Below are 11,618 nucleotides of genomic sequence, written 5' to 3'. Positions count from 1 at the left end.
AATGGGATACCTGTTAGTATCATTGGATTACATTACCAGATCCAGATCCAAACCTTTCAAGATTACCAAATCCAGATTACTAGTGCTCTAAATCAAATATTGGTTTGGCTTGTATCTTTCATCGAACTTTATCTTGACAGGTGTAGTTCAAAGGCCATCATCAATCATTCTTATCTTGACAGGTGTAGGTTAATGATTAATAATGTTATGGGTTTTTTCACGTACACTACCGTGTAAAAGTTTTTCATCTGAAGGTGTATGATTAAATGTTTGAAATCTGTGTTGTAGACAAATATATAATCATGCAGACCTGTTCATTTCTTTCATTCGAAAACGAACATTTCATTTACAAAAAATACATTTTTTAAAACCGACGACTCAGAGAGAAATATTCCAAAACAGCCGATAAGAGTCGAGTGTCGGTGGGAACTCCTTTAATACTGTTTAAAAAGTATCTCAGGGAAATTCCTCAATAAATCTGTCGAGAAAACGCCAACAATACATTTCTGGAAATTCTAAGTGAAAAGGGCGTCTACTTTCAAGATGCTAAAATGCTAAATTATTTTAATTTTTTTATTAGATTTTTTAAATTGATTTTTATTTTGGATTTTTTTTTATCACAGCATAATTCCCATAGTTACATTTGTGTTATTCCAGAGAAAAAAAAACATTTTTTTGACCGTTAGTGTAGATCAATCGAATCAAACTTATCTTGACAGCTGTGTGTTCCTACATATGAATAAGTCCAATCTGGTGTGTTCCCACACACCTGTTCACATAACACTGATAAATAATAAGGTCATAGGTAAATGATTAATATCGGTAGTACATGTTTACTTTAAAACCGAATCTGGTGTGTTCCCACACAGCTGTTCACATAACACTGATAAATAATAAGGTCATAGGTAAATGGTTAATATCGGTAGTACATGTTTACTTTAAAACCGAATCTGGTGTGTTCCCACACAGCTGTTCACATAACACTGATAAATAATAAGGTCATAGGTAAATGATTAATATCGGTAGTACATGTTTACTTTAAAACCGAATCTGGTGTGTTCCCACACAGCTGTTCACATAACGCTGTAGTAGTAATATCATACACTTACTGTCAAACTGTCAAAATGATTGATTGATGACTCTATGATTTATGGCCCTCTGTGTTCTCCTGAATCTGGATGATGTAAGAAAGTGTATCAAATGGTTAGCTATGATACGTGTATGAGAGAGAAATTGTTTGTATATAATGTAACCTTAGTTTTGACAGGTATAGGTCAAAGGTCAAAAAGATACACATTCTCATACACAACTCTCTATATCTAGATCAAAGGTCAAGATCATAAAAATATTTATAGTTATGTTAAATCTGGATCACATCCATTCGTTACCATACATGGTGCGGCCATGTGTTTTCCACCCCACACACGTTGCACACATGTTCTTTCTAACACTCTGCGGTAGGTCATAAAATATATATATAGTTATGTTAAATCTGGTTTCCCATGCATTCCAGTCACATATGTTCGAATACCTGGTACGGCCATGTGTTTTCCGCCCCACACACGTTGCACACATGGTCCTTCTAACACTCTGTGGTAGGTCATAAAAATATATATAGTTATGTTAAATCGGGTTCACATCCATTCGTTACCATACATGGTACGGCCATGTGTTTTCCACCCACACAAGTTGCACACACATGTTCTTTCTTTTCACATAGAATATGAAACTCTCTGAGGTAGGTCATAAAAATATATATAGTTATGTTAAATCTGGTTCACATCCATTCGTGACAGAAACGTTACCATACATGGTACGGCCATGTGTATCCCACATCCAAACGAAAATATGACACACACACACACACACACACACGTGCACGTACAGACAAACGCATGCATACGAACCTGCTTATAAAAGTCGAGCATCCCTCTAGGTTTTATAATACTCTGTACTTAGAACAACGTGTGCGATCTTACAATCGATGTTTGTCCTAACGCGCCGAAAAAAGCTCACCCTTTTTTGGGAAGAATAGAAAAAATGTTAGAACATGAAAAGATTCAATATTGGGTAATGTCAAACGGATGTACAGCCGGGGGTTTTTTTCGATGCAGAAAAAGGAACTGTTTTGCTTTTCAAGTTCTCGGTCCCGGGACACACGATCTTTTCCTTTCACGTAGAATATGAAGCACTCTGAGTCAGGCCTAGGTCAAAAGGTCAACAACGTAAAACCCAGTTCCGATACATTCCCGAGCACAAACACACCCCACACACACACTAGCATGCATACGAACCTGTTCATAAAGTCGAGCACTTCGAAAGTTTTAACATCGGAAAAGGTTCGACCGAATTTCCAGAGTCTATTCTTCACTACTTCCAGAATCAAACACTTCGAAAGTTTGAACATCGGCAAAGTTCAACAGAATTTCCAGAGTCTATCCTTCACTACTTCCAGACACCATGGATTTCTCGGCAGGTAAAAATTTGTATTTTAATCAATTAATAGTTAAATATAAATTGAAATACATTGTTTATGTAATTATCCAGTAGGCAATGATATTGATATAAACTCAGAACTAATCTTTCTGAGTACAAAAATCATCATCCTTATCTGGTCATTATGTAATCTGGTACGATACTTTATCTAAAATGTAAATATTCATTACATTTATATCACAGTGCAAGACCGAGTTAAGCTCATCTGATTCTAGTGTATAGGTAATTAAAATTTGTCTCTTAGATCTATGTAGTGATCTAAAATGGGAATGTTAAGTTATTAAAAGTATGTTTTACTGTTTTATAGACAGCTTGGTGATTATTTCTGATGATGAGATTCCCGAAACAACCACTCATGGCCTTTTGAATCTGAGCTCCACACGTAAGTCATAACATAAAATTATGAATGTTTCATGGTGTAAAAGTCTTTCATACGTGAATATAACATTGTTTGTATCATATGCAGAATTTGAGGGAAACGTGACTAACAGTGATTACGACGGAGATATTTCAGGTGAGTTGTAGTATATTTACCTTCTATTTACACAGCACAAAAAATAAATAAATAAAAGCTCTTTCACATGTTCTGTGACTTATAGATACGAGTGATGCAATAGAAGACCAAGAGGAGATCATCTCGGAAACCGACATTCAACAAGACATCGAACTACAACGGATCTGCGCAGTGTGGCGTGAATTCTTCGAAGCAAAGACTGATTTATTGGAAAACTTTGGACAGATTGATTATACACTTGAATCTGGTCGAGGTACAGATTTTATCCCTTTACTGTATAGCACGCTTGAAAATGTGAATAGAACCAGATTTCGCTGCACTGTGTTTCGGTATCAACCGGTGACGACACACCCGATCACAAAGAGATCATAATTATTGTTGCATGTTCTTTACCATATAGCTTTCCCATGAATACCAACTCAACCCACTATCCCCCCCATCAGGTTGTTGGTTGTTTTCCCTGAGTCAGGCCTTGGTCAAAAAGGTCTATGATAATTATTGACACACACACACACACATATACGAACCTGTCTATAAAAGCGAACACTTCGTTAGTTGGAAAATTGGAAAAATCAGCAAAGAGTCGAATAGTTCGAAGGGATCGACAGAATTTCCAGACTCTATCCTTCAAAACTTCCAGACACCATGGATTTCTCAGCAGGTAAGAAGATGTATTTTAAACAATTGAAATAGTTCATTATAAATTGAAATGCAATGTTTATGTAATTATCCATTTGATATTGATATTGATATAAATCTAAAACTATTCTTTCTGAATACAACAATCATCATCCTTATCTGGTCATTATGTAAACGGGTACGCTACTATATCTAAATTTAGTGTTCAATACACTTATATTACAGAGCAAGACCGAACTAAGCTCGTCTGATTCTAGTGTATAGGATAACGTATCAAACGAATGCGAGTCTACAAGGTAATACAATTTTGTCTCTTAGATCTGTGTAGCGAGCTAGAAGGGGAACTGTTAAGGTACTAGAAGTATGTTTTATTTGCTTTACTGTTTGTAGATAACAGTGCCGTCATAATTTCTGACGATGAAATTTCCGAGACATCTGATCGAAGCCTTTTGAATCTGAGCTCTACACGTAAGTCATAACATAAAATTTTACATGGTTTACATGAATAAGCAGAAATGTAATCATGCTTTTCTTTCCTATAGCACAAATGAAAATCCCTCTCTAGACGAGCAGATTTGTCAGATGAAACCTTTTCCTTCTTATCCACTGCTACGGTAAACTAAAGAGTAGATTTTCAAATTACACTGCTAAATATGACTAGCATTAGCTACGTGTAGTAGTGCAAAAATAGTCCATCAACTGTATTAGCAGGTGTAGCCTATACACGAGTCCACTGCTGGTCATATCACTATTGAGAACGTGTCCCAAATTCACTGCTTTAGTAGAATTTAATTGTAAGTGAAATGATGCTCACACTGTAATGTCCTTTGTATTTGTTCAGTCCACAGGTCCTCTAACACTCTGTTAAATGAATAAATGTAAATGTACTACAACGTAGATTTTGTTTTAAATCAATTAATGCAGAAATTACACACAATATTATCAACATTATTATGTCAACACAACTCATCAAAATAATGTGTACAACTTTAAATATTTAATGAATTCAATAAATTAGAATTTTTATCTTGCAACCACACATTAAATTTAGATTGTGGGGGTTTGCTTTGTATAGCGCCGCTGTTAGAAAATACATGATGGTTGAACGTGAACATAAATGAGCAGAATGTAAGCTTGTGAAATAAATGAAACTTTATTGATTGCAGTTTTGAGAAAATGGCATGACTTTGAATAAAAATTTACTGAAATAAATACTCTAAAACATTGATATACCCGAAGAAATGTAAAAAAAAAAAAAAAAAAAAAAAAAAAAAAAGTTTTTACATACCTTCTAAATAGGTCCCTTCAGGAGGTAAACGTTTTAAAGACGGTGTTTTATAAGAAACGCGCGTATTACATGCCTTCTAAACCTAACCCTTTAGGATGTGAAATGTTTAAAGTGTTGCTTAAAAGAATCGAGAGTTTTGTTTAAACTAGAAGACACATTTTTCGGGCGATGTCTTGTAGGCCCATACACACTCTCCTACACATGTGTTTTCCCGGGGTGACAGTTCTGTAGATAGTGTAAATTTTACATTTATGAGCTCTGGTGACAGTGTCTGAAGTGTGTGTGTATGTGGGTGTGGGGGTGTGCGTGCGTGTGTGTGGGTGTGTTAGAAAGAGAGAGAGAGAGAGAGAAGAGAGAGAGAGAGAGAGAGAGAGAGAGAGAGAGAGAGAGAGAGAGAGAGTGAGTCATGTGTTTCCTGGGGGTTTGCTGACCAGACTGCTTACAGTGTGTTTATGTTAATGAAATAAGGGATGAGTCGTGTGTTTCAGGGTTTAACGATCCCTACCAATGTGTACATTTGTGGTTTAAGTGAATCTTTGTTTCTGAAATTACTTCTGTCGTAATTATCAGTTCGTGTAACTAATCTATCAGAAAATACTAGACCTGGTGACTGAATGTGGTAGATGTATTAGAATTTTGGACATGTTATGCATGTGTAGCGTATACCTGTGTACCCTATGTGTATGATCTATGTGTAATCCTTCTGTCAAGAGATGAACAGACTGAGGTTTGTGAAATAATTGAACGATTTATTGGCTAGGTTGTTGAGAAAAACACTGTGATGTGTAAAACATTTCTACAGTCCTTCAAGGCTGTATGATGTCGTTGTTCTCTTTTACTGAAAGACAGGTCAAAACCATTCGTTGTGGAGACTGAAGTGACAATATGTCTGAAGAAAATGAAAATATGTATTACATATCCTACCTTCTAACCAGGTTATTTTAAGGGTGAAAAAAACTTTTTTTAAAGACCGTGTTTTAAAAGAATCGTGCATTTTGTTTAAACTATAAACAAGATTTCAGAAAATGGTTCGCCAGTGAGGATACTTACACAGAACTGTCGCTAAAAACATAAGCTTTTGTCTATGCTTTGACATCCCATGTCCCAGCACTACATTTATGACCTCTGGTGACCATGTGGGTGTGTGTGGGTGTGTGTGTGTGAGAGAGAGACACACACAGGTGTTCTTTTGGGGGTTTTGCTGACCAGAATTCTTACAAATGTTTTTGTTAATGAATTAAAGGGAGTCGTGTGTCTCAGTGTTAAAATAATGGTTAAGACGTTGTGGTTAAAACACAGAAGAAACTCTGCAACTATCTGTTACAATGCCTACAGTGTCTGGAATGTATGGGAACCCGATTTAACATAAATATATATTTTTATGACCTACCTCAGAGCGTTAGAAAGAACATGTGTTTGCAACGTGTGTGGTGTCTGGAATACATATGGCCGTACCATGTGTGGTAACGTTTGTGTCAGGAATAGCTGGGAACCCGATCTAACATAACTATATATATTTTTATGACCTACCTCAGAGTGTTAGAAAGAACATGTGTGCAACGTGTGTGGGTGTTGTTGTAACTAATTTGGTATACTAAATATGGAAAGCAAGAAAATAACCACAGGAGACAGAGGAAAAGTAAACTACCGCATTTATTGGGAATAAGGGGGGCTGGTAGGAGAGTAAGAGGGACTGGCAGGGGAATAAGAGGGAGAAAAAGACTGATGGTAAGGGGTATGCCCTGGAGAGGGAATTGGACTCAACGGGTCATCGGAATACTCCGAACTGGGGGAATCCATGTTCTCCATTGCCTCATAGTCATCAGCAGAGTACAAAGAAGGTGTGTCGGCGACAGGACCCGTCTGAGTGGAGGCATCGACAAGGATAGCAGCTGGGCTAAGCCGATACCGCAAAGGAGGAGGAAAGGTAGACGTTGTAGACGGAGTGCGTAGGACGTCAACCAAGAGAGCAAGGTCTGCAAATAGGTGAGACAGCTGGTATCTAGTGTTGAGATCAAAGCCCTCCAGTCTCTCTAGGGCAGCGAATAGGAAACCAAGTCCCGCGTTGTGAGCTGCATACCAAAAACAGAGATAAGAGAGGCATGAAAAGTAGGCATTCACCCTACATGGGACATGTGCACCTGGTTACTAGTAGCCAAAATAACACACAGCATTAAGTAATAAATCGATCACCAAAAAAGGAAGGGAATGTGGCAAAAGCAGGGAGCTATCTATAGATCTATGGACACACACACACACAGAAGGTAAGGGAGAAAGAAGAATGAAAACAAGACCAGGAAAAAGGGCAATAAGAACCTGAAAGTCACAGATAAATACATATGGCCGTACCATGTATGGTAACGTTTGTGTCAGGAATGTATAAGGAGAACGAAGGGATCACGTTGGATCCGAAATCTATCACCGTTAATCCTACCAAAAGATCCGTGGCTAAACTCGCACTAAACTCGTTGTGGGGTAAGATGTGTCAAAGACCTGACAGATCAAACACGACCTTAATTCGCGATGCTACCGAGTTTTTACAGTTCATGTTCTCCGATATTTATAATGTGAGTCAGTTCTCTTTTTTGAATGAGAAGGTGGCGATGGTGCAGTGGCGTTGCACAGACGAGAGACTGATTAAACCGCTGAACGCTAATGTATTCATCGGAAATTTCACTACCACATACGCTAGACTCGAGCTGTACAATTTGAAAGATCGATCGGATCAGCGTTGTCCATTCTAATAATGTAGTCAAAATCCTTGCACCATTTTCGGAACTTTTTCCAGTCACACTCGTTAAAAGTTACGCTCTCAGTAGCGCAGCTCCAGTGGATGTGACCCGGGATTGAAAACTTGAAAAGCACAACGGTTCCTTTTTCTGCACTGAAAAAAAATCTGGCTGTACATCCGTTTGACATTACCCAATATTGAATCTTTTCATGCTCTAAATTTTTTTGTAATCTTCCCAAAAAATAGTGAGGTATTTCACTATGTGAATACCTAAAACCACTATGTTTCGGTGCATCAGGACAAGCAGCAGACATGTTGTAAGCTCACGCACGATCTTCGAAGTACAGAGTATTTTTAAACCTAGAGGGTGGGTGAGGCCGTCTTCTTCTATAAACTTACGGTGCTTATAACGTCACCTACCGGATGGAGCAATTTTATTTTCTTTTGTTCTGATTGGACAGGTTATGTGTGTGTGTGTGTGTGTGTGTGTGTGTGTGTGTGTGTGTGTGTGTGTGTGCGCGCGTCATATTTTTGGTTGGATGTGTACAGAAATTCATTATTAATCATTTACTTATTTTCATCAGCCTTATGTATGTGTGTGTGTGTGTGTGTGTGTGTGTGTGTGTGTGTGTGTGTGTGTGTGTGTGTGTGTGTGTGAGATATTTTTGGTTGGGTGTGTGTGTGCGTGTTGTGTGTGTGTGAGTCATATTTTTCGTTGGATGTGTGATGAAATTCATTATTAATCATTTACTTATTTTTCATCATCCTTATGTATGTGTGAGCGTTTGTGTGTGTGTGTGTATGTGTGTGCGTGTGGTGTGTGTGTGTCTGTGTCTGTTTGTGTGTGTGTGCTTCGGAGCTATAGGAAAAGCTATAGGAATGAACATGCATCAATAATTATCATTGACCTTTTTTGACCTAGGCCTTCAGGAAAACAACTAACAACCTAAGCAGGGAGGGGCGGGGGTTATATGCGTGTGAAAGCTATAGCTATGAACATGCTGCAATAATTATCATAGACCTTTTTTGACCTAGGCCTACTTCAGGAAAACAACTAACAACCTAAGCAGGGAGGGGCGGGGGTTATATGCGTGTGAAAGCTATAGCTATGAACATGCAGCAATAATTATCATCGACCTTTTTGACCTAGGCCTACCTCATGAGCGTATCACAATCTATGGGAAAGGAAACAACTTGTGTGTGCGTGTGTCTGGAATACATCTGGAATACATCGGAACCGGATTTAAGATAATTATAAGTGATTATCACGACCCTTCGACCTGTCGTCATCATTATATTTAATTATGATGATTTTGACCCTTTGACCTATCGTCATCATTATATTAGGTCAGAGCATTTAGGAATTTCTTTAAGAAAGGTTCACTGTTTTTGTTCTTTTATTATAGCGTCAGTTTGTATACTTACTTTGGTTAGTGACTTAAACTGTTTTATTGGGTGGTGACAGATTTGGTTAACAGGGAACGATGATAGGTGAAGATTAAGTTGGTATGCGTGTACAAAATAAAACTGTCTATATGTATATTTGTCTGCTATGTATCTGTTTAAGCACTGGCGTAATAGCGATATAAAGAGAGAGAGAGAGAGATACCCATTAACTAATTCATAGAACCCCTTTCTACCTTTTCACGTTCGTTATACGTGTTTCTTTTCAAGCATCGTGTTCAGAAATGGCAAATCATTAGTCTGAAGGTGAAGGGATCCTTAGATTTTTGCTTCTTCAGCATCAAAAAAGTCTAAACAAAGACTAAACTCCAGACACAATATAACTGTCTGGTTGTGATCAGAATAAAAGGCACCGTGAAAGGTGACTTAATTCCCAATGAGATTTCTCTATGTTCTATATGACCTTTCTACAGTATACTGTTTGTACAGCATGTGTGTGTGCGGTGGGCGAGAGCAGAGGGGCCTCATGGGTGGTCAAAAGAACACACACATACATGATTATGAAAAGAACACACACACACACAGAAACTTGTTTGAAGTGGGATTTGTATATTGACAAGAAAATACACAGAGGAGCATTACTTTTTTTTTTTTTATAACAAATGGTTTCACATATTTTATGAGAGACACTGTTTATTGTTAACCTTCCAGGGAACCTGGGTAGCCTGAGTACTGTATTTCAGATTCCCCCAAAAAGAGATTCTTATATATAATCCCAGTTATATGCTTGCCTTACAGACTTTAGCTAATGCTCAGTAATGATAAGGTAATGCTCACCTTATCAGGCGGAGTCCCGGACCTCTGGGCTCGGAACCTTCCGTGTAGGAAGCCGGTCTTGTGGAGCGGGAAGAAAATAATAAAAGAACGAAAGAAAAATTCGCCTATGACTCAATCAGGAGTCATTACTAGTTATTTGAAGTGTATTCGAATCGCCCACCATGAGGCTTCGGTTTATTGATTCAAAATAACAATATGTAACATAGGCGTCTCATCACTCGGATGATAATTGAGAGTAATTATGTTTACATAAGTATATAGGATATAGGGACATACAGACACTTTTACAGAAGCATCTCATAATAAATGCTCATCATAAATGCAACTCATCACTAAGATGATAAATGCATAAGTTAGGCGTACATGAAGACATAAAAACATGAGCGACTCATCACAAGGATGATAGATGCATAATGTTAGGCACACGTAAAGACAGACAGACAGACATGACAGGTTTCCAGCCCCGTAGGGCTTGAGTGGCACAAGAGCAAAACCATGGCGCAAATCTTCACCACGCAAGTTCTTGGCAAAAACTCACAACTTCCATTCAACTATATATAATCTTCAGACAGCTGTTAAAACAGGAAGTAATCTCCTAATATGGGAGAGAGAGGAATAATTTGTATATATTGTAACCTTATTTTGACCAGTCTAGGTCAAAGGTAAAAAAAGATACATATTATTACTCTCTATGTACAGGTCTAAGATCATAAAAAGTAATGACCCTGACAGGTCAAAGGGTCATCATTATAAAATATATTTATGTTGACATATTTATGTTGGCATCATAAAAAATAGTTATGTTAAATTCGGTTCCCATGCATTCCAGATAAACACAGATGTTCTTTCCTTTTGTGAAACACTCCGAGGTAGGTCGAGGTCGTAAAAGATATTTATGTTTGCATACATAGTATGGTCATGTGTATTCCACACACACACACACACACACACACACACACGTTGCACACATGTTCTTCCTTTCACATAGCATATGAAACACCCCGAGGTAGGTCTAGGTCATAAAATATATTTATGTTTGCATCATAAAAAACAGTTATGTTAAATCCGGTTCCCATGCATTCCAGACACACACAGACGAAAATGTTCTCATACATAGTATAGTCATGTGTATTCCGAACACCCACACGTGTTGCAAACATGCATACGAGAGTCAGGCCTAGGTCAAAGGTCACCCCCGTAAAACCCCGTTCCGATGTATTCCACACACAGACACAGACACTCGCATGCATACGACCCTGTCTATAAAAAGCACACACACATCCAACCAAAAATAAGACACGCAGACACACACATCCAAACAAATTATGGCACACACAGACACACACACACACACACACACACACACTCACACACACATAGGGCTGGTGAAAAAATAAGTAAATGATTAATAATGAATTTCCGTACACAACCAACCAAAAATATGACACACACACACACACTTTTTTTTCACATTATTTAAAAGTAATTTAAGTGTTGTGTTCTTAATTACCATAATTATGAACACAAGTTGTTAAGTTGAGAATCATTTTTAAAATTACGTTGCTCCATTTAGATTTTCTCCAGCAGAACACAGCCTTTAAAACCAGGAAAAATGACTGCCTTTAAGTTGTATAACAGCAGTAACTAAAATCCAGTGTGATTTACAATACAAACCTCATAGTAACATCTCTGCAGGATTTATAGACGTT

Source organism: Ictalurus punctatus, chromosome 19 (genome assembly GCF_001660625.3).
Source record: "Ictalurus punctatus breed USDA103 chromosome 19, Coco_2.0, whole genome shotgun sequence".
Classification (NCBI taxonomy): Eukaryota; Metazoa; Chordata; class Actinopteri; order Siluriformes; family Ictaluridae; genus Ictalurus; species Ictalurus punctatus.
This window is presented reverse-complemented; position numbering follows the sequence as displayed.